This window comes from Xyrauchen texanus, chromosome 36 (assembly GCF_025860055.1).
Source record: "Xyrauchen texanus isolate HMW12.3.18 chromosome 36, RBS_HiC_50CHRs, whole genome shotgun sequence".
Taxonomy (NCBI): Eukaryota; Metazoa; Chordata; class Actinopteri; order Cypriniformes; family Catostomidae; genus Xyrauchen; species Xyrauchen texanus.
The window spans coordinates 15,551,536-15,574,843 of record NC_068311.1 but is presented as its reverse complement, the minus strand read 5'-3'; the positions used below and the strand labels follow the sequence as shown (position 1 = coordinate 15,574,843).

The window sequence follows — 23,308 nt, the reverse complement described above, 5'->3', positions numbered from 1 at the left end:
TCTCCCCTCCTCCTCCCCCTTTTTCAACTTATAACTTACAGCCAAGTGTTAAATTAACATTGAAAACCCAGACAAATCTCACAAGTAGTCAAGACAATGGATTACTTTGTTTAATTTTTTGAAAACTTATAAACTTGAGTTCAGTATACAAAACTTGTCATGACAGTTGGAGTTAAAGATAAGAAATAAGTAAACATAACTTAATGGGACTATCAAAACCATCTGCCTAATATTGTGTAGGTCCCCCTATTGCCGCCAAAACAGCACCAACCCGCATCTCAGAATAGCATTCTGAGACGCTATTCTTCTCACCACAATTGTACAGAGCGTTTATCTGAGATACAGAAGATTTTGTCAGTTCGAACTCATCTGGCCATTTTCGGTTGACCTCTCACATCAACAAGTCATTTCCGTCCACAGAACTGCTGCTCACTGGATTTTCTTTTTGGCACCATATTGAGTAAATTCTGTTGTGTGTGAAAATCCCAGGAGATGAGCAGTTACAGAAATACTCAAACCAGACCGTCTGGCACCAACAATACTCCATGCGATTATCTAATCAGCCAGTCATGTGGCAGCAGTACATTGCATAAAATCATATGCATAAAAAGATAAGGGTCAAGAGCTTCAGTTAATGTTCACATCAACCATCAGAATAGGGAAAAAATGTATCTCAGTGATTTGGACCATGGCATGATTGTTGGTGCCAGATGGGCTGGTTTGAGTATTTATTTTCTTTTTTTTGGGAGGATTTTTTCCCAAATTTGGAATGCTCAATTCCCAATTAGCTATAAATCCTAGTGATGGCGTAGTGACTGAACTCAATCCGGGTGGTGGAGGACGAATCTCAGTTACCTCCACATCTGAGACCATCAATCCATGCATCTTATCACGTGGCTTGTTGAACACGTTACCCCAGAGACCTAGCGCGCATGGAGTCTTCATGCTATTCTCCACAAGCATTTAAGCACAACACACCATGCGCCCCACCAAGAGGGAGAACCACATTATAGCGACCACCAGGAGGTTAACACAATGGGACTCTACCCACACAAGCAACCAGGCCAAATGTTTACTTACAAAGCTTGAGACACTCAGCACGCCCTGAATTGGCTTGAGTATTTTTGTAACTGCTGATCTCCTGGGATTTTCAAGCACAACAGTCTAGAATTTTCTCAGAATGGTGCCAAAAGAAAAATCCAGTGAGTGGCAGTTCTGTGGATGGAAATACCTTGTTGATGTGAGAGGTCAACAGAGAATGGCCAGACTGGTTCGAACTGACAAAGTCTACAGTAACTCACATAACCACTCTGTACAGTTGTGAGAAGAACAGCATCTCAGAATTCTATTCTGAGATGCGGATTGGTGCCGTTTTGGTGGCACGAGGGGGACCTAAACAATATTAGGCAGGTGGTTTTAATGTTGTGGCTGATCAGTGTCTATCGATAATCATCTGGAAAATCTTCAGGTTATCATTGCATGATAAGTAGGCTTGGGATTGATATCTATTTACACAAAGGTATCGATTCCAAGCCTACTTTTCACGCAATGATAATCTGAAGATTTTCCTGATGATTAATGTTATACATCAGGATTTTTTTAAAATATAAATAGGGCTGTTAGTTAGCACAATAGTCTTCGTCTCTTCAGACATATTTCTCAACACAACTTTAATAAAGTGTGAGCGGTAGAGTAAATTAAATGGCGGACGACATGGCACATTCTAAAATTCAAAGCAATTATTATTTTTTACAAAAAGGTACACAAACTGCCAATGCTCAGCATCAATATTCTGCAGCACCACGGAGCTCAACTTGCATAGTTTTCCATTAAATTAGACCCAAATCATTATCAATGGACAAAGGTTTACTCTAGCAATGCACTGGATGATATATTATTTATATTTATCTTTCATATGGCCTACAAAATGTATTTTCAGTTACAAGTATGTCCTTTTTTGGTTTGACAGTTTAAATAAAAGACCTGCACCTACATACAGAGATATTGCATAATAAACATCATCATTTCTAATCGCTAGTTACACTAGTTTTACTAACCTCTCATGCAAACTCAATGTGAATTTGTTCATTCTTGACGAACTACCAAAACATTCGTTACTTTATACAACCATCTCCTGTACCACTTCAACTCATCCTCTGTGTGTGACTGTCTCGTTTTAAAGGCTACATGCTAGGTAGGATGTGTCCTTTGAAGGCTGCAGTATACCGAGTGTACTCCTTTAAACAAGCCTCATTAAATGAGACGGCCTTCGTAGGACAAACACAAACGTAACGTAACATGGTTGCTATTACAGCACTCCACTCTTAAACAAGCGTGCCCGCTTTGAGTGAGAAGGGAACAAAGTCCCTCTTCAAGGGAATGCATGAGGTACATTTATAATGATGTAAAAAGGAAATAGATTTTACAGGTGTACTTTTAGTCTAATATTTTATTTTAATTATATATTAATATAATTATACTTATTATATACTCTGCACCCATCTACTGAGGTACTTCAACTTGGCAATTAACATTCCTTGCATTTGAACATCATATTTACAAGCAAATTGGCATAATTTTTTGGGACATTTCCATTGAAGCAAAGAAATATGGGTTATGAGTGCCCACGAAAGATACACTTCATGCATCTTCCGAATTCCCGTGAAAGAAGGTCGCATTCTGTGTCCTACTCGCTGACAAATGTGACCTCCAGAGGAATGTGACCTCCAGAGGAGACTCGTTTGGAACGCTGCCTCCTCTGGAGGTCACATTTGTCAGCCGCATACGTCATCGAGGCTGTCTCGTTTCAGAAAAGGAAGTAGGACACTTGGAATGCAGCTTTCGAATGCAACCTTCTTTTACGGCAATTCGGAGGATGCATGAGGCGTATCCTGTGTGGACACTCACAACCCACAATTCTTTGCTTCAATGAAAATATGCCAATTTGCCCGTAAGTATGATGTTCAACCGCAAGGAATGTTAATTCACAAGTTGAAGTACCTCAATAGATGGATGCAGAGTATATAATATGTATAATTATATTAATATTTAATTAAAATCAGAATTGGACTAAAATCAAGTATTGGACTAAAAGTACACCTGTAAAATCTATTTTCTTTTCTCTTTACATCATTATAACTCTCCTAAAATGTACCTCATGCATTCCCTTCCAGAGGGACTTTGTTCCCTTCTCACTCAAAGCACTCACACTTAAAGTGATGATCTGTTAAAGTGTGCTATGCTGTCATAGCTACCATGATATGTCCCATTTCCATTTGTCCTACGAAGGCCGTCTCATTTAAAGGAGGACACTCGGTATACTGCAGCTTTCAAAGGACGCGTCCTACCTAGCATGTGGGCTTCGAAACGAGACACAGCCAGCGTTTGTGTGAGATTGTGACCACCTTCAGTAAATATTATATCGCTCTCGTGGTCTCCAACGCTATTGCGCCAGACTGTTAAACAGATGGCCAACTGACTGAGTGGGAAACCACGCAAATTGGACTTCTAATTTAAGTGTAGTATAATTTTAATACATCGATCCCTCAAAAATATAGCGATAAAATAACATGCCAATCAATAAATCTATATTTCATGACATCCCTATTGAAAAAGCACAGATCCTAACCCTAGTAGTGGGAGTATATTATGACAACATTGATTTTGAGTGAGCTATTCCTTTAAATTTAGTTTGAAAAGAATTACACATACACACATATACAGTACAACTGTCTAACTAGTAAGAAAGGCCAGCTTCTCCTTTAAGTAATATGCATGCCAAGCAAAGTTAGACACACTAAAGCGCCAAAGTGGTTTATGTCAGACTGTCCCAAAATGCATGTTAGCAGAAAACATCTGTCACTGTGGATTGTTAATTATTGTTTGAATGTGCCTCGAAGGTGTCAATGCTGTGCTGTCTCCAAAATGATCGCCAGCTTGTCTCCACCATGAAACAATCACCAAGTAAACAGAGCACTATTCAAAATGATAAATGGCCTGAAACAGAATAAAATGGGAGTGGAGAGATGGAATTGATGCATTCATCAGGGCAATACAGACACGTAAATCCAACAGGAGAAATGCCCATTAATCCCATCCTTTATGCCTCTATACAAGCTCAGGACAAGGATAATTGAAGATAGAAAGTATGGCCCAACAGACCTAAAGAGTTTATGGTTCTGCCAATACTACTGCTGTCCCTTATGTTTTCAGAAGAAATTAAACAAAAAAATCAACCCTGAAAGAGAAATCTCATTCATTATCCATGACTAACAGGCTCTCTCTGGCTCCAGTGAGTGGCTGTTCCTGCAACCTGCAGTCATTAGCCACATGTCTTCATGGACTCCAGAGAGGCATAGAGACAGTGTGGGAATGGTGAAGTACTGTGTATCTCTGGAGGACTGGGCTGGACAAATGGGTCCTGATCTCTGCACATGCCACATGCACATGCTGACACTTCCCTTTTAATACATTGTAAATGTTACCTAAAATGTACTTCATGTGAGAACATCTAAATAACTGGTTTTATTCAAGTCAAAAGTATAATTTTAAAAATATGATCAGAACCATGACTCAAAGTGGAGGATCCCACTTACTAGTGTTACACGGCTACCTACAGTACATTTCATGATTTTTACAAAGCTCGTACCTAGTAAAATGAATACTACAATAACAATTACTTTTATTCCCTTTCACACAAATCACAAGTAAAATGTCAGATTATCAGTTCATAAATACCCTGTTCCTCATACAACGCTATCTTATGACATAAACACTTTTACCGTTGTGCATGATTTGTAACGCAGTTCATTTTAATGTTTACATTACATAACCAACTAAATTTACAAGCATGATCAAATTGTGCTGTTGCTCAACTAATAGAGCGTTGAACTTTGACTAGGGTATGAGTCCTAAAGAGCATGCGAGTCGACATGTGAGAAGCATAGAAGCGCCACAAAATGGCATGGCAGCTTCAGCTTTTTATTTCACATAAATGTTTTTTATGACATTATCAGTTTGGTTGAGGGTAGCGAGAACTAGCATTAAGCTTTAAAATCCCATACGTTTAGAAGAAAATGCAATTTGCTTTTAGCGCCACACAGTGGACATTTCACTTTGGAACTGCTGCGATATGTGTAAGGAACTACGGTATCATGCAAAAATATTGCCACAATCACGTCATTTTTATTAGATCAATCTCAAAAATATTTGACTGCAGAGTGCCACAACTGACCAATCAGAAACAATTATTCTGGAGAGCCGTGGAATAAAATGACTGAATCAACCTGATTACATTAGAGTACACCAACTCAAGTATTTTTAAGGGTCAGATTGGATAGACATAGCTCAGCTAAATAGCTAAACTATAAGCTATAAAAGGTAAATAGCAAATTACTGGCTAAAGTGCTGAAAGTGAATACTGTACCACTGGTGGTAGCAATCGGAATCACAAAAATAAGTGTTTCCTAATAGGTTTCCCAAATACTCCTCCATTTGTTCCAAGTAGGTATAGCTGCAGGCTGGATATCTCCAAATGAGGTCTGAATCTCCAAATTTGGGCACGGTTACTCCAAAAAGGGGTTGCACGAACTCCAAAAGGGGGCGTCACTTTTACTTACGGTTTCACTTAGTTTGATTGCTTGAACCGAACCACAGCTTCCCACCTCCCGCGCTGGTATGTTCACATCTTATTATTTGGGTCTGAACCACGGTCCGATTACATCATCAACATGCATACAAGCGGAAGCTGCTTACCACTGTAACTAGGTAACAACTCTAGAAAAGGTCACTGTGTTAAGTGAAGTATTGAAGTTTGTCTCTGTGGATTTACCACAAAAACTTGCCAATCACAGAACAACACTTGTGCTTACCTCCCGTGGATGCATTGAATGTGCAATGATGTGATGAATATTTGCCTTTGTCTGACGCTAGCCCGCAGATGCATTGCAAGAGATGTGAAGAATGATAGCTGCTCTCTGAAGGTGGTGTATTTGGACAAAAGCTGGTATAAGATATGCATTACCCCATAATAATTGCGATCACAAGCCTGCAAAGATGCAAATTATAAATCACAAGCGGTTTCATTTCTGCAATTTGGTATGATTGCATTCATATTAGCAGCGAAACGTACTGGAGTTCACATGACCGTACCCCAGACCACCTTTTCAAGCAGACCCCTGTGCGTTTCCAAGGTGCTTACCAGAGTGCAGAAAACAGTTTTCACATTATCTAAACTAACCAAACTTATACGTCATTCGACCCTGGGTGCGCACCAAATGTGCTAGTGTGAAAGCACTCTTTTTAGGGAAAGGGTTAGATAATGGGCTCCCTATATCTTTACTGGCAGGTTGCAGCTCCCACCCCTTTTTGGTGCTCTGCTCAGCTATATTCTCCTCGTTTGTTCAGCAAACCAGTCTCGCTCCAAACTCATGCCATTGGCAGAGAGCTCTATGAATTCTGATTGGCTTACAATTGTGGGCCGCAGTCAGATTCTTTTTTTGTCTGTTTACGGAGCATCACAGCTGTCACAGAAACAAGTATGACATCTCAGGACACCTATTTCAGTGATGGCTGTCAGGCAATAGGGACATTTTATGTGTGCTATTCCAAAAACAATGGCTTATTGCAGCTTTATGGCAACAACTGCACATTTTCACTATTTACAGGTGCTACATTCACTACAGATGCACCTCATAAAAACACCCAGCCCACATTCATGTAAACCTTCGGGGAAGACCTCCCACACATACATGGATTATGCACACACCAAAACACAGTAGGTAAATTCTAACCTCTGTGAACATGCAGAGGTGCTATAAACGTTTGCACCCACGTATGCAAGCAAACACAAGGCAGTCTGGAAGCAACAGTCACATTAATAAGAAAGGATGCACGAAGATGCACTGCCAGAGTAAGTATGGAGAAAATTAAGTAGAAGATCGGTCTCTTGACCCATGAATTTACATGTGTCCTTCACTCTCTTGTAATGAGCAGACAGAGAGAGACAAAGAGACCTAAAAAAAACAAAAAACAGACAGAGCCATATTCAGCTTAGCTACTTCCTATGTTTCAAGGCCTTAGGCAGGGATACTGCTTGTGCGTGTATGTGTGTGCGTGCATGGCCTCAGAATACATAATTGAAGGAAAAGGGAATTGTTAGCAAGTGCAGGATAATCACAGGGCCTCGGACTAATTGGAGTGCATTTTTTCACCTTGTTGCCAGTGCGAGAGCATTGAAAGCAGGATCCAGAGGAGAGAGACGTGAAGCATAGACCTGTGACAAGGGAGCAGGTACAAAAACACAAGACCGATTGTTCCATTTATGATCAAATTAACATTAGCCTTCCTACTGAATCGAGAAAAAAAAAAGAAAGTCATAGATGAAAACCTAAATGGAACTTTCCAAGGCCCAAAAGACTTTAATAGTGGAGACATTAAACCTTGTTGATTCGAGAAGAAAACGGTTCTGCGCTGTAGACCGATTGGCTTAGTTTAGGAAGAAATGGCCTCTAAATTCTATCAAGTCATAGAGTTATGACCTATGCCGTTTCGACATCTTTGAAGAAAATAGGTCTGCCGGTCTCAAGTGTTAAGGCTGTTCTGCTCTTTAGATCCTGGGGTGAGTTACATTTTTACTAGTAGGAATAAATGGGATCGGGTTGTGTTATAGGTAAACTATTTGCTCCCGAAAGTCCTATTGGGGAATAGTTCACCCACAAATAATAATAATTGGCATTATTTACACACTGTCATGTTGTTAGAACCTGTATGTTCCATGCACCACCAGTTCATAGTGGCCAGGGTCTTCAAAAAGGATATGAAATATATAAAAGCTACCTTAATGGTCCATACAACTTTAGCACTATATTCCAAGTTGTCTGAAGACACACTGTGGCGTTCTGTGAGGAACAGACCAAAAGATGTTATTCACAGCTAATTTTCACTTCCACCAAAGTGTCTGTCAGGTTAGGTGAAAAGTCAGGATTCAGATGCAGAAATTAGGATGGCTTTATTTAAACTTAAAAATAAATACATCTACCCCATATGGGAAAACTCAACAGTCCAGGGCAGGCAAACAGAAGACCTGAACATGAAACGCAGACTAAACAGAAGAGCACACGGCAAGGAAAACAACCAAAAACTGTTCGCTCACACAGAGGCACAGAACATATGTGTTAGGATCCACCACAAAAAATATGACAGACAAAGGTGACAGGATCATAACAGTGTCTCTAGTCTCGGTTCGTGTCTCTAGTCTCGGTTCTTGTCATGATTCAAAATATCACATTAACTTCACTGATGCCAAAATGGCATTGTTCTCATATATGTACTGTAGTAACTGAATGCTGCATGTTTTCAGGCAGATCCTGATTTTCAGGGAATTATTTATATTTTGGTCTGTTTCTCAAACAAACCTATTGTATGAATTAAAATACTTGGAATGTAGCACACAAGTCTTTTATGATACTTTCATGACGCATTTTTCGAGATTGACAGCTGTGGTCACTATAAACCCTCATTGTATGGCAAGAGCCATGAAAAGATATTTTATGTTTCACAGAAGAAAAAAAACAGCATACATGCTTGGAAAATCTTAGGGGTTAGTAAATAATGACAGAAATGTTTTTTTTGTGTGTGAACTATTCCTTTAAGAGAGCTTGTTAATACAGAAAAATCTGTGGAAGCAGGATTTTTCATTCCATTGCTTCAATCTACGTTTTTTCAGCTGGCTGTTGGTTTGCTGCAGGATCGTCTCTCTCTCTCCCTTCTCTTCTCTATTCATGTTGAATTATTAAAAAGTGTTTTGATTCACTGAATGATTGTGAATATGGGACTGCAGCTCTCCCCAGCGCAGCCGCATTGCTTGTTTTTCATTCTCATCCCTCCATGGTTTCGCTCTACCTTCAGCTCCCCGGCTTTCTGCACCCTGTTTAGTCATGAAACATCCCTTTTTTTAAATTGCTACCTGTAGAATGAAGTAGGCGTTTTCCCTCCAAAGATATACCCAGAATTCTACCCCCTGCCTGCATGCTGTGCTATTTCTCAAAATTTGTATTCAGGTCAGCATATAGTCAAAAATAAATAAATAAATAATAAATAAATAAAAACTGTAGAGTGGTAAAAGGGAGATGGATCTTTTAATTCCCAGAATGCACTGGGATAACGTCCCAAAATGGCAAAGCATGCTTGGCGCTGTCTCTCTGGGGATGTACAATGTATTTCTGACTTTTTCTGGAAAAGAAATGTTGAAAAACATCTTCAGATATTACTCACTTTCCCTCTCTCAGATATCTTTAACATTTCAAGTGCACAATAATTGATTTGAGCATTTCACTAGCTGATACCATCATTACTTCATCATTATGTATTCTTTTCACTTCATTTTCTTTTCAAAAATACTTGAAAGTGAACCACCTGCGCTCTGAAGGGTGTGGTTAGAACCTTAGACACATAGCCTTTCTGGGTTTGACAGTGGTTTTTGAAAGACTCGGACCAAATTCCAGACATGAATTGCCAACTGACAGTGCTTACAAATCACCGACCCATTTTAATGAAGCCAAAGCCAGCAGTAATGCAGCCTTAAGAGAAAGCACACGCAATTCAACATAGTCTCGAGGCTCGAAAGGAGGACCGTCGAGCACTTTTAGGACCAAAGTTAGGTCCCAAGTCTGTACTATAGCCGGCGGGGGGGATTTCACTTTAGGTGCGTGATAGGCAGATATAGTCGCCACATAAACATTGAGCATTGATGGAGTAAGCCCTGCATCCAGTTGCTCTTAAAGAAATGTACGAATTTCAGGTATGGGGCATTTCACTTGGTCTTTGCCATGTGAAAAGCACCAATTAGTGAACACGTTTCATTTCAGTGCATAAAGGCATCTCGTGGATGCTGTTCTAGCCTGTAAAATGGTGTTCACTACTTGACTAAGCCAACTCTGGCTTGTCCGCTGTGCTCTGTTCAAAAGCCACATGTGTTAAGGCTTCACAGCTCTGGCTGGGGATGCCAAATTGTGCCTTGTGTTTGAGAGAGAAGGTCTCCAGCAGTATTTCCCATGGAGGTCTGTCCAGCATTCCTACCATCACCAGAAACCAGGCCTGATTGGGCCATTTCGGCACAATTAACAGAACTGTTTCCATGTCCACTCAGACTTTGCTGATGACAGAATGAAGGAGGCACACTGGGGGAAACACATACTTGCTATACGTGGGCCAGCGCATCGTGGCAACTTATATACACCACTACTGTTGTGTTGTCCAAATTAATCAGAATGTGGTGATTCACAATGTCGAAATGAAAAGCTCTCAAAGCTAGAAAGACAGCTAGTAGATCTAGGCGATTGACATACCTTGCCTGTTTTGTACCTGTCCAGGTGTTGAAAGTCAGGCGTCCATCACACATCACACCCCAACCTGTTTTTGATACATCTGTGGTCAGAACTTTCCTTCTGATAATTTGACCCATCATAACACGCTATTGGTAGAAGGCTGGTGCTGTCCATGGTGCTAGAGCAGCCAGACAATCACCACAATTCACATGCTCCCAAGGCACCAGGTAAAATATGCAAAATCGATTGAGTCAGTACTGGAGAGGTCTCATGTATAACAGGCCCAACAGTATGATGGCAGATGCTGCAGCAGTTTGAACTGAGACAGACACCAAAAAATGGTCAGTACGCACTCGTTCGTGAGGTGTTCGTGAGTCGAGACAAACTCCTAAAAAGGAGATTTACTGGCTGGGGGAAAGTGTGCTTTTCACCCAGTTGATATTAGACCAGATTTTCCATTTGGCAAAGCAGCAAATCTGTGTTTGCTCAGTGGTGCCTCTGATTGGCTAGTAATTACCAATCGCTGAGGTCATTCAAAACACACTCACCATTCATTTTCAATGGGGCGAGTGTCGCATCGATACATTTTGTGAACGTGCAGGGAGCCAGAGACAGACTGAAATTAATTACTTTAAATGAATACGCAGTTCCCTCGAAAGCAAATCTAAAAGCCACCTTTAACGCGGTGCAATTGGTACATGAAGTACGCGTCCTTCAGATCTATTGATGCAAACCAGCTCGATCGTTTTAAACAACAAGTTCTGACACACCCGTAAGGACTTGCCACTCATTCACGCAGCGGGACAGCATGCTTATTAATTAATCTGAAACAACCTCTATTGCATTCTTTGCGAGAAGATTGTGTATTTCAGCTCATAACACTGGCGCGTCGTTGGATGGAACCGTGGAAGACAGTACAGCATTGAAACGGGGTGGCCAACATGCGAATTGGATACTATAACCATGTTTGATTGTTTTTAGTACCCAGTTGGATATGCCCGTAAGGGCTCGCCATGTGTAATGGGACAGAGGGCAATTTGGTTTGTTTATTGTATGATATAATGCGCCACTCACTATTGGGAAGCGGTTGTGCATAATGTGTGGTTTTTGAAATGGGAACGCTCTTTATTGACAAATTGTGAGCGTCTTGTGCATGTGCAACTAGCGCTGTACACTTTTTTGCATTCTTAATTGCATGTAATTGAATGTGAGACACAGAAACAACATATTGAACAGCATTTTGAACAAAACCTCCTGCAGAGGGCCGAAGCTCATCACGCACATATTGTATCGGCATAGACCCAGTATATGGAGATTGAGGGACACTCGTCGTGTGATCTCTCAGGAGTCACAGAAGAGGCAGGTGGGAGTGTGTGGGAGGCTGAATCGTCCCTCAGAACGAGGGGGATTTGCGAGCGAAGCGTCTTGAGACTTATACCCTCACAGTGAGGGCTGTCTGTCTCTATGAGAGCTGTCTCTGCATGGTAATAATTTAGTATTTAGCAATATTCAAATGGGTTCCAAATAACCAATCCATCAGTGAAGAAAATATATAAAGGTAAATATTGCTTTTATTATGTTATATATTTAATAGTGCTACTATGTATTATTGTATATGGAATATAAATATAAAACTGCATATTAATTAAAATGATTAAATCTCATTCTCCCTTGTATTTATTCAGTGAAAAACTGTGGGAAACATGCCTTCATAATTTTTTATATAGATTTTTATAAAATGGCTTTAAAATGTTGAATCTACTTGGCTACAAAGGATGTTCGGATGAAATGATGGTTCCTCTGGAAAAAACAAACAAACTTTTGAGCCATTTCAGAGCAAATACATAATTATCGAGATATACTGTATATCGAATACCATCAATTGGCTGAATAATATTGATTTATACTGTAAACGACCTTAGTTCGTGGGCAATGGAGGAGTCAGGAGTCAACGAAGCAGGTTCAAGGTCAGATATTTTAATAATTAAATTGTTCACACTTGACAGTATCTGTCAAAACAAAATGTAATAATAATAGCAGCTCTCTCTGGCTCGCTGGTCACTCTCTCTCTCTCCTTTCTGATGCTCTGGCGTGTCTTTTACCCTCCACTATCACTATAATGACCAGGTGACGAGCCTTACCGCTCTCCCTCTCCCGCAGACCAACACATGACCACGCCCCCATGCCACATATACACCTATGGCCAAAGTTTGGAATAATGTACAGATTCTGCTCTTATTGAAATAAATTGGTACTTTTATTGATCAGAGTGGCGATAATAATGTATGATCAGGACATTAATAGCGTGAAAAATTACAATTACAATTGGAAAATAATGTTCAGAACCTCTAAAACTACTTCAAAGATTTCTCATCAAAAAATCCTCCACGTGCAGCAATGACAGCTTTGCAGATCTTTGGCATTCTAGCTGTCAGTTTGTCCAGATACTCGGGCATCATTTCACCCTCACCTTTCCTGTAGCACTTGCCATAGATGTGGCTGTCTTGTCGGGCACTTCTCACACACAGTCTAGCTGATCCACAAAAGCTCATTGGGGTTAATATCTATAACCATCTTTTCCAATTATCTGTTTTCCAATGTCTGTTTCTTTGCCCACTCTAACCTTTTCTTTTAGTTTTTCTGTTTTAAAAGTGGCTTTTTCTTTGCAATTCTTCCCATAAGGCCTGCACCCCTGAGTCATCTCTTTACTGTTGTACATAAAACTGGTGTTGAGCGGGTAGAATTCAATGAAGCAGGACATGTGAGGCATCTATTGCTCAAACTAGAGTTTCTGATGTACTTATTCTCTTGTTTAGTTGTACATATGGCCATCCACATCTCTTTCTGTCCTTTTTAGAGCCAGTTGTCCTTTGTCTTTGAAGACTATTGTGTGCACCTTTGTATGAAATCTTCATTTGTTTAGCAATTTCAAGCATTGTTTTGCATTCATTCCTCAAAATAATGATTGACTGATGAATTTCTAGACAAAGCTCTTTCTTTTTTTTTTCTTTTTGACCTAATATTGACCTTAAGACATGCCAGTCTATTGCATACTGTGACAACTCAAAAACAAACACAAAGACAAGGTTAAGCTTCATTTAACGAACCAAATAGCTTTCAACTGTATTTGACAGCGTAGAGCATTTTCAGTCCAAACATTCACCCAACATTCCAAACCTGTATGACTTTCTTTCTTCCATGTAACACAAAATGAGATGCAAGGTAGAATTGAACACTTAGTCCCCATTCACTTTTATTACATACAATGAAAGTGAATGGTGAAAGGCTGTCATTATTCCACATGTGTTCCATGGAAGAAAGAAAGGCATACGGGTTTGAAACAATATGAAGTTGAGTAAAATGACAGAAGCTTAATTTTTGGGTAAACTGATTATACACAAAATTTGCTAAAAAAAACTTGCTAACACACTTCAACCATCCTCCATAATTTTTTTTACATTACTTATGTTTGGGTTCTCAGACACCCCAGGTATAACATATAAATAAATGTAAGGAATTTTCACATGCTAAGATTTTCTGACTGTTGTACACACCACAACAGTTCATTTGGAATTCTCTTTAAATGTTTTTCTCCGACATATTTTTGTAGGAGTCAAATTGACCCCGAAACAGAACAATGTTTAAAATATGGACATGTCACATTTCTAAAAAGTGCTAAAAAGTTGCCTTTTAAAAGTATTTAGAAAGGGAAAGAAAAATGAGAGGTACATTTTGAAACTTTCTTCTATGGGGTATCCGGACAGAACATGATGGTTAAAATGTCATTACAGTGGATGAAGTTTGGTTTGGTCTTTTTTTACTGAACATTTTTTTTGTTTCTCTTCTAAACTTGTTTTCTTTGCTCTTACATTATGTAGGCTGAATGTAAACCATTCAAGTGTATTCAACAACACTTGTTACATTTATTTAATTAATCTGAAAGCAATCCTTGAATATTTTGTCAAAACTTAATTTCATTGCATTCAATCTACTTAAATATTTAAATGGAAGTTAACTTTAGGACTACATGAATACTTTTTGTTGATATAACTTATACAGGGCAGGGGATTTGAAGCTCCCAACTTGCTTTGCATGGGACTTCATGCGAAAATTTTAAATGTTAAAATTAAGTGTTATTTTTTCATATTAAGATGAGAAAAGGGGAAGACTTACTTATGTTGAATGTTTTAGGATTTAGATTTTATATTTTGGGATTCAGAACCGATTCTGTTACGTTGGGTTACCATTTTGGTGAACTGTGGACTTTTTGCTTTTTGGGTACCCAAAGTACATGCTGAAAGTTGGGTACCCAAAGTACATGCTGAAATTACTAGTTAGCTAATAATTTATGCTATTATTAGCTAACTAGCATAACCTTATAACATCAGTAATGTGACTAAAAAATATTATTTATAACTTAATAAATTAGTCATTTTGGGGACGCTTTGAGGCTACCTAATTTGGTCATTAAAAAAGTACTTTTCCATTATGTTGAAATTAAGTGAACAAATTATGTTTTCTCACAGAGAATTAATGAACTAAATCAAGAGGGAAAAATATGTTGATGTAACTTAATTGATTAAATGATTAAATCAATTCAAATCCAGATCAAGTCAATTCAAAGCAGTGTATAAAACATTTTATATTTGCATTTAGTATAATTTTATGAAAAATATTATTTGTGATATATTAATCTGGCATTAATAAAATAAAATCTAGTCACCCCTGCTGCAATAGGGTTTTAACTACAGCTGCTGAGGGAGCGACAATAAATTTGGCATCCTTCCCTCATCTGACTGCATTAATCTACCAAGATACATTTTTTTCTTCTTTTAAAAGTTATGGAAACATAATAGTGGATTTTTTCTTTTGCTATTGGAGCAAATAGGAATGCAAAAATATTCCAAACCAAGAAATGTGAAAAGGGTCCACGGCTGGCTGAGTCCAAATATGTGCTTTTGAGTGGTATGGTATCTTATTTGTAATGATATCACTAAGGTCTGTCAGAGGTATTAAGGTCAATGATCTTGCTTTTTTTAGTCAATATAAATTCTCTCTCTTGGGATAGCCTTCACTTTCCTGGCACCACCTGCAAACATCACTGGGGCTGTTTACTAATCAACCCTAGCCATTCAGACCCCATTTGCACTTGACAAAACGCCATTTAGCAAAACAAGCCTTTACTCTTCCATTCACAAAAAAAAAAAAAAAATGTTTTTGCTTTCATTTGAAGTCTCCATTCACTATTAATTTAGTGCTGCTCAGTAATTCTAGTGTAGTTCAGCACCATGGACAGCACCTCACATTGATGTACAATTTTCATCTGCGCAAGACAGAGTTCTTTCAGAGTTGGGGCATTGCTGGGGAGTTATTACTGACTCAGAGACAGTGTAAAAACGAAGGTATCACTCATAGAAAAATGAACGATACAAATTGCAATGCTCAGATTGGCTGTAGGAATAGAAGTCCCACATTTGAGTTCAAATAGCTAAAATAATTATTATTATGTTATATTTCATGTTTATCTATTTTATTTATTTATTTTTTTGCTCTGTAATGTGCAATACAAAACTGAAATAATACAAAACTGAAATAATAGTTTTTAAGGATGATTTGAGATAAATAAGCAGAATTTATGATACCAGATTTTATTTGTGATTTGAAATGTTATTGAAACTACGGATGCACCGAAATTTTGGTTACATTAGCATAAAAGGCCATTTTCCATTTTCGACTGAAAGAGAAATATTTTAATTTGAACAGAATTATCCTTATTGAATTACATTTATTTTAAACACCGGTCGATAATGGATGATATATTGACAGTAACAAGGTCGCACAAGGTTTTTTGTTTCAGATATACTCCATCCAGCCTGTCTGGAACCAACAGTCGAAATCCCTGAGATCACATTTTGTCCCCATTCTGATGGCTGATGTGAAAATTAAATGAAGCTCCTGACCCGCATTTGGATGATTTTGAACACTGCACTGCTGCCACACAATTGGCGGATTAGAAAATCGCATGAATAAGTAGGTGTACAGGTGTTGCTTATAAAGTGATCATTGAGTGTACTTGTTCTTAAAACTATATTATTTAAAAAATATATAACATTTAGAATTTGTTTGTTATTCAAATTCCAATTTAAAATGAACATTTTTGGTTTTCGGGAGACTCTGGCTGTCAAGCTCAAAAATGTCAAAAAATAGCACTATTAGTAAGAAGTCCATAACCCTCCATATGACTTGTACACTTTATTCTAAGTCTTTTAAAACCGCATGCTAGCTTTGTGTCAGACCAAATCGAAGTAGTTATTCAGTGAAAATCTAGCCCTCCACTTTCCACATCCATAATACAAGGTCAACATATGTTTAAGTCAGTGAATATTGGTCATTGACTTCATGATGTCAGACCTAATGCTTTGCCTGTAATGACACAATGTTTGAATGAATACGGGCTGTGGAGGGAAACAATTCTGACAGAATTACATTGCTGGGTGAACTATTCCTTTAAAGTGACTGAGAATGTGCAGAAAATTGCACAGAATATACTAAATATTGAAACACACTATCACACACGGACCTTCGGTCAAGAGAATGCACATGCAGAGGATGCTAAGGCAACCTGTTGAAAACGTTAGTGCCCCCTGCCTGGCAGTGTGCCTGATTTAGGGAGAGGGAGAGAGCCAGCTTCCCTGCTGTGATCCACACTGCTCTTTTTCTCCTCACACAGTCACACACATTACAATCCAAATACTTGTTTTGACATCTGACAACACCTGAAAAAACCCAAGATGTCAAAAGTGGAAGGCCTTTATTTATTTTGAGTGCATGAGCATGTGAGTGAGTGAGAGAGAGAGAGAGACAGGGAGAGAGAAAGGCAGTGGAAGAGATATTGTCTTTGGGCAGCATGACAATAGCATAGAAATAAATTGTAAAGCTGCAATGACTTTGCTGTCTTCATGGTCATATATACAATCACAGAACAAAACTTGTCTTTCTTTTCTTCTGATCTCACTTTGACAAAGACTGTACATGAGCTGAATAGCCTCTTTGATGTTTAGTAAGAGAAAAGATTAACAAGACAGTATGTGAATACATTATTCAATTCACCCAAAATGACTTACATGATGCATTGGTATTCAGGGTAGTTCACTCATATGTCTTGTATGTCTATTGTAGGACTGTAAATACCCACTGTGACCCCAAAAGTATTTGGACACTTAAGCCACACTTAAAATGATTGAATGTCATTTTATTAGATAAAAATATATCAAAACATTTTCCATGGAACACAAAAGGAAACGTTAGACAGCATGTTAGGGTATGACAGCCTCAGTGACAATTTACTTTCATTGTAAGGTAAAAAAAAAGATGCAATGATGAGAGAATGATGACTAGCATTCAGCCATCATTTCCTTTTGTGTTCTACAGAAGAAAGTCATACATGTTTGGAATGACATTGGGGAGGGTAAATGATGACAGAATTTTTATATTTGAGTGAAATATACCTTTAAGTATCCAAATGATTTTTGGGACCACTGTTTTTGTTAGGATATACACACAGTGAGTTTTATTTTTAATTAATTATCTTTGTTGAGTGTGGTTATCAGCAGATCAATGGCAGTGGTTTCCCTACTGTTTCAAGGATATCACCACGCACTCGCACAGTGTGCGTTAGGTCGCCAACCCCTTTCCACACACACCGGCTCTTCATCATGGCATCTGCGTGGCACTTTCTCTCTGTCTTTTGACTATTAATCAACACTGTGAGGTCCTGGACATGCACTTGTGTGGTGTTTTCCTGTTTACGTCTTCATATAAACCTTTGGTGTTGTGATGCGAGCTTCCATTGTTGAAAAAGGGCCCTGTGTGCTACTTTAAAACTGAAAAGTGTTTATTTACTCTCTTTTCAGTTTTTTTTCTCCTGCTATAACTCACCCGCGGTGACAGCTGCTAAATTTAAACGTGTCTTCGGGAGAAAAGAGGCAATGGTAAGAAGTAGCAACAGGAAGGGCTGCATTTGTTGAATTTTAAAATGGGACCAAGTTGGGTAAACAAGAAGGACCATACAAACATTGTTCTTGGTTCTAGCTAAATAACGTTGGCTAAACATATATGCGTTTACTGCCTGGTCCGTCAGGGTACATGTTCTATTTGGTGAAACCATTCTACATTATTTTACATCAACAATAACAATGACAACCACTGACAGTGTGTTGAGCAAATACAGAATGTTGTGGAAAAAATTAGAGTAGTCATCACAAGCAGTGACTAACATGACAATGGACTGTAAATTAGCCTGTAAGGGCTTTGAAAAAGATGTTCTAGTATCGCTAAAGTCGGGTACACATTGTACGGTTTTTGTACATTGTATGTTGTGTATCAGATTGTACGATTTGAGCTTGGTGAAATCTTGCGCAACTGTCATTTATATCACACTCTACACTATACACTCACTGAGAACTTTATTAGGAGCACTATGGTCCTAATAAAGTGCCAGACGTGGTCTTCTACTGTTGTTGCCCATCAACCTCAAGGTTCAGCATGTTGTAAATTCTGAGATGTTATTCTGCTCACTAGAATTGTACAGAGTGGTTATATGAGTTCCCCATGGGCATAGATTCTGAGGGGTATGGGGGGTGGCGTAACCCCCCAATAATCAAAAAAGCAAGTACAACCCCTCAATATACCATGATCAATGGAAACATGGGTAAAAGCTTCACGATGCAACCCACCAATGTTCAAGCCAAATCTACGCCCTTGGAGTTACCGTAGCCTTTCTATCAGCTCAAACCAGTCTGGCCAATCTACGTTGATTGTACATTATCAACAAGGCATTTCTGTCCGTGGAATTGATGCTCACTGGATGTTATTTGTTTTAGGCACCATTTTGAGTAAACTCTAGGGACTGTTTTGCGTGAAAATCAGAAGAGATCAGCAGTTACAGAAATATTCAGCCTGTCTGGCACCAATAATCATGCCACAGTCGAAATCAAAATTGTTCCCCATTCTAATGGTTGTGTGAAAATTAACTGGAGCTCCTTACCCGGATCTGCTTGATTTTAGGCATTGCACTGCTGCCACACGATTGGTTAACTGATTAGATTCACCTACATGAATTAGTAGGTGCACTGGTCTTCCGGCTGTTTTTGCCATCTCAAGTCCATGTCCATTCTGACATCTTCTCTTACATGCAAAACTTGAATTATACAACCTAAACCTAAGCAAGGCTGTGCGCGATTGTTAGCAATGTTTCGAAATATACAAAGTTGAGTCATTGAATGCTCATTATTCTGAGCGAACTCAATGTAATTTTGATAGTATGATGATATTGTGAAAGGGAATGCTAAATAACAAGATATTTAAGTTACATATATAGTGAAGCGCTAAACTTTTTTTTTTACTGAACCTCTACGATTAATCAAGAGGAAAATTAATCCATTGTTGGTAAGCATGGCCACTGCTAGCAATTAAATACATTTATGATTCCCGAAATTCATTTTAGACTGCAAAGTTGTAGCCAAAATCGTGGGCTTAAGCTTATTCAAATGCAGTCACAAATGAATCTGGGTGGACTGATAACTCATACATTCTCTCTAGGGTCATGACCATGAGTGGGATGGACCATTAGCCAACTTCCTGTCTATAATTCAGTTTCAGACAGAAACAGATATGGTGTGAGGGAAAGAAAAAGTCATTTCATTTCTCTGTTAAAGAGGTCAGGCTCGCTGGATGACAAGGCCAGAATCGTGAATGTTTTCTCCTTGTTGCAGACAGTGCCTGAGTCTGTGTGGGTACCTGGCTGACCCTAGAGAAACATGAGTAGAATGAGAGAGAGGAAGTGAGGGAGAGAGTGGACATAGATATACAGTGTGGAGAACCTAAGTGAAGGAGCAGATGGCACAATTCGGCATCTGCCAAGTCTGTGTCCTCCCTGCCTCACTGTGAGGGGAAAAAATTGGACATCCACTGTGTTTGTAAGTGTGTGTGTGTGTGTGTGTGATGGTAGGTCAACAAGCCTGCAAAGAGAATACATTTTAACCCCTCAACCCCATTGTCTTGCATAGCCAGCAAGCGTGTGCCTTTAAGTGGCATGTCATTGTCAACATACAGTACTCTCACAACGATACATCATTAAACACATGAAACTCATTTTGGAAGATTTCAAATTGTATACATTTTATATTCAAAAACATTATTAAATGAAAGTTATTGAAAATTCAATCATCATTTACTCATTGCTTGATTGTTTTATTTTTTATTTAGTTTGCCTTGGGACACAAAGGACATTTTTAAAATGTCCATGCTCAAAAAAGCACAATAAAAATGATCATAGAAGTAATTCATGCTATTGTTGTGCTGTATACCGGTTCTTCCGTGGCTGTGTGTGATGGCTTTGTGTGAAGAACAGACCCAAATGTAAGTCTTTATGCAATGATCATCATCTCTAACCATTTTAACACTCAAATCTCCAACAAATTTTGTGCCTTAATAAGTGTTACGACAGCTCTGATGTTATTAATGTCAAATCTCACTGGCTCTCGTATGTGTTGAGAAAAATGTTGATATATATATATATATATATATATATATATATATATATATATATATATGAATTAGAGGAGGACTTTAAGCATTTGAAACAGTTTTACTCTGTTCCTCACACAGACCTATTGTATGGCTAAAGATGCAGAATGAATAATACAATGAGTAAACATACACAAAAATACTTTTTTTTTTGTTTTTTTTTTACATTTTCATCTGCTTCTTAACCCTCCTGTTATGTTCGGGTAAAACAATTTTTTATAAACAGTGAAAATCTAATCTTAATCTTACATTTAGTCTAAATGCTTTTGCCTAGCTGAATATGTAAAAAAAAAAAAAAAAAAAAGTTTTTATAATATTTGTAAATTTGTATGACATTTTTGTCTCCACTTTTTATGTATTATTATGTAAATAATGCTGGTTTTCAATGCAGCTGTGAAGCTTCTCTTGAGTGAAGAATATCACAAGCCCCCCCCCCACTTAAAAACAAAATAAATATTAATGTTACCTTTATCAAAATCAGCAAAGATTTCACCTCAAATAGACATGTACATAAAAATATGAAGGCAGCCATTTTACAAATGAAATTACAAGGTCTGTACGTCCAGAAGTACAGAAACATTTACCAGGAGGCAGTAGACATCTAATACATTGCATACAACAGTGTCTCACCAATGTTTTTATCATGCTGATGATCTAGAGGCTTTAGAAAATCATTTATGAAAAATAATACACACAGGGGTTAACATTTGCAGATACTGTATTATATACTCACCTACAAATACTGCCAAAACATTGTGTGCATTAACATTTGAACACATGGCGAATTAGACTCAGACATCGATGGCTTTTCTCTTGTCTGTTCTTCAAAATATAATCAAATGTGTTTTAAAATGCGTATTTTGGTGTGTAACAGCATTTCCTGTCATATGTCACTCCGAAACGTCTTACAGGAAAAAAAAAAAAAACGAAGAATGTTTCTGTGTAGTAAAAACTATTTGTGTTCCTTTTGGAACAGTACTACATTTAAAAAATGCATACACTAGATGGCCGAGTGCACAGAGTATAGTGCATGTGAATAGTATATAGTAAGTCATTTGTTTCCAGGCAGACTTAAGAAAACTGTGTACTCTGACTTCTGGAAGTTGCGTATCAGCCTGCCAATCAGATTGGACCTGGCGATTTCAACAATGTGCATCAGACTGGCAGCGAATAGGACACTGTAGACAGTCAATTGGGGTACGAACTGAGGCCTAGACTACTCAACTTGTAGTTGGCTGAATGTAAATAAGAGATGTACAGTGAAGAGATGTACTGTATGTATATTTTGGTACATATGTTTGATTGAATGATTGGTGACTGAACTGAAGGGTGCAGCTAGGCACCATTCAGCTAAGTACATCTAAGTAAAAAAAAACAGAGAATGGATGTTACATATTCCAGAAGATAGACATTGAGCTGGAGTGTGCACTTCTTTTGTCTAATCAGGTCTATGTGGAACACTTAAAACATTCTCTTCTTCTCTTTTGCTCTCTCTCTCTTGCTCTCTCTCTCTGTCTCTTTTTCTCTGTTTGTAATCCACTTGCTTCCTTGATCATCTGGTACGTGTCAGTACTGAAAAGAGGAAGGGGTGAAAAGGCTTTAACACAAGTTTTACCAGCTCCGTGTCATGGGGGTGCGTGCACATGTCTTTTGTAACGACACACACACACACACACACACACACACACACTGTGGCACTGAATGAAAAAGCAACTCAACTGGTGAACCATGCACAGACATGCTAGACTTCAGCTACACATGTGAGGTTGTAGTCGACCCAGTGCTTGGCTCCAAAAGGTGTGAGATACAGTATGCATATAAATCCCATTCCCTCCCTACTGTAAGCTTATACATTCCAGGCCTGAATGCACAGACCTCTGCTTCCTGATCCACGGTAATGGATTTTTTAGGTGCACAGCGGTGGGAGGATGCGCATGCTGTCCGCAACCATGATAAAAATAGGAGGGGCTGGCAATGTGGGGCGACGGTGATGAGATAAAGGTCCATGAAAAGAACATACACACCTCAACAACCACATGCACATACCGGTGGGAGATTTTCTTGGAAAGTGAAAATGGGGGTGGAATGGGAAAATAGTGAGGCAGAAGTAAACAGATAGAGTGAAAGAGAGTAATGGAGAGAGAGAGAGAGAGAGAGAGAGAGAGAGAGAGAGAGAGAGAGACCCTTTAGAACAATCCATCATAAAGGGATAGTTCACCCAAAATGGAAAATTCTGTCAACATTTACTCACCCTCATGAGGTTCCAAACTATATGACTTATATTCTTCCATGCATGTTTGGCAGAATTTTTGTCTTAATCACCATACAATTTGCATCGTTTTTTCATACAATGGAATAAACAGTTACTGAGGCTAACATTCTTCCTAGCATCTCCT

General features: G+C 38.5%; 1 protein-coding gene across 1 annotated transcript in view; it reads left to right on the top strand.

Moving 5' to 3' along the window:
• The window catches only part of LOC127629545 (reticulon-4 receptor-like 1), a 275,944-nt gene that overhangs the window by 20,785 nt on the left and 231,851 nt on the right, over window positions 1–23,308 (top strand). The window lies entirely within an intron of this gene.